This window comes from Suricata suricatta, chromosome 3 (assembly GCF_006229205.1).
Source record: "Suricata suricatta isolate VVHF042 chromosome 3, meerkat_22Aug2017_6uvM2_HiC, whole genome shotgun sequence".
Lineage (NCBI taxonomy): Eukaryota > Metazoa > Chordata > Mammalia > Carnivora > Herpestidae > Suricata > Suricata suricatta.
In genome coordinates this window covers 13,347,956-13,349,937 of record NC_043702.1, presented here as the reverse complement: position 1 = coordinate 13,349,937, position 1,982 = coordinate 13,347,956, and the positions used below count along the sequence as shown (strand labels likewise).

Genomic DNA, 1,982 nt, shown 5'->3' with positions numbered 1-1,982 from the left:
TAAATGACTAGCAAGTATATGTTAAGAGGAAATCTTCTACATCTGAATTTTCTAAATCTTTCCAGATCACAAACCTAGAATCTGATGCCCGTTGACATTCTTCCCAGATAAATGGGCACATGAACACTCAACTTTTCATCCAGTTTCAGAGACTTCAAAGACACCCCCCCACACACACACTGCCTATGAATTCAGGCAAGGCCTTTGGAATACAGGCTAAATCCCATTCTGCAGAGATAAAGCCTCGTGGGAAAATATTCTTTCACGGTGACCACATAAAAGCAAGGAACTGTTAATGAAGAATTTAGAAATAATCAGGAGGGAAATGATAACCTTGAATTCTCCCTTATCAGACGCAGGGTGAAAGTTCCTTAGAAATAACTCACATCTCATAGCTCTGGCTTGGGAATTTCCTAGCCAATATAAATAATAATGATGCTCAAAGTAAAAATCATTAACTGTGTACCTACCACATTCCAGGCCTCCAGCACAAGGGTCACTGATTTAACAAGTACTAACCAAGAATTTTAGTGGCCATTTTAAGTAAATTAATACACAGAGCTTAGAAGAAACCTTGACATAGTAAGTACCTTAGATAAGTTAGCTATTATTATTATTATTACAGTCAGGAAGTACAATGTTGCTGGTAGGTTTATATAAAAAGGGCCCCCCAAGCCATCTGACATCACCCCTCCCTAAAGAGCCAATGATCCACCCAAGGCATGAGACCCTCATATTCCGCTAACAGCTTACATTTTGGTTAAGACTGCCAGAAAGTACCCTTAGCATAAACATCAAAAACACTGCTGAAACCCGGGATTGAACCAGGGACCTTTAGATCTTCAGTCTAACGCTCTCCCAACTGAGCTATTTCAGCTTGTTGGGACAGCTTTTCTTGTGTAACCATAATGGAATAATATTTGTTTGGCAACAGTACAAAAAAAAATCAGTCTTCAGGTTCAGCTAGAGGTAGACATTTAACAACTGTCACAGAGGCGATGAGTTGAGATCCCTGTCTTTAAGCCAAAGTAATACACAGTTTCACTTTTCTCATTATGTTTCTAACTGTCTTGTGATCTTTTTTTCCCATTTAAAAATATAGTATGGATTTTATAGGGAGAGGAGCCAAGATGGCGGAGAGGAAGGGAGCTCTGTAAACTTCGTCTGTCCCATCGATCGAACTGAGAAAGACACTGCTCTCATCTGCAAGAGCAGAAGGAGAAAATACAGACTCCAGAAGGAAGAGAACCTGAAGGATACCTGAGTGAGTGAGTGCGAACTGGGGAGATTAGAAAACGGGCCAGCCGAGACGGGCAGGAGAGGTGGGAGCCCCAGCCCAACGCAGGGCAAGCGCGTGGAGCCCGAGAGACAAAGGGAAGAGACGAGAGACTGAGCACGCTCATAGTACTGTCTCTGGGGAAGAGGTAAAGAACGCTTAACTGCGCTTGGAGAGAGAAGCTCACTCCATAGATAACTGCTGGGTAGCCTAAATCCCGAACCCAGGTGGCGTGCAAGGGAAGGAACAGCTTCCAGCCCAGCACCATCTTGGCGAGGAGTGGGTGACCGCTGCCACAGCGGTGATAGGGGTGCTCACTTCGACCTCGGTTTTGGGAGTGGAAGCACGCACCTCATTTCCATGGCGCATCTTGCCCCCAGCATTGGCCCCGCGAAACCTGAATCCCGGGTGCCAACAGGGAAAAAATAGCCCCCACCTCTGTGTGATCCCGGCAGGGAATTGGCGGCGGTGGAGACCTGGGTGCGCACACAGGCTACAGGAGCTCCCAGCTCATTTCCAGCAGCTCCCGGCGCTGCCTCAGGCAACAGCTGTGCACTCATTCCTCCCCCAATGTTAACACGATCCCCGCTGGGGGTTGAGTCTGTGATGGTGCACACGCACTTCACCTCCTGCTGCGCATCTCGCCTCAGGCAGGGTCAGCCGAAATCCCAGTCTGAGCCAAGACAAACCGATTACTCCCTCTAAG

General features: G+C 46.9%; 1 non-coding gene across 1 annotated transcript; it reads right to left on the bottom strand.

Moving 5' to 3' along the window:
* Window positions 1-804: 804 nt before the first annotated feature.
* On the bottom strand, window positions 805-877 carry TRNAF-GAA. The gene has a single exon. It is a non-coding gene; the product is annotated as a tRNA-Phe (tRNA).
* Between the last annotated feature and the right edge of the window lie 1,105 nt (window positions 878-1,982).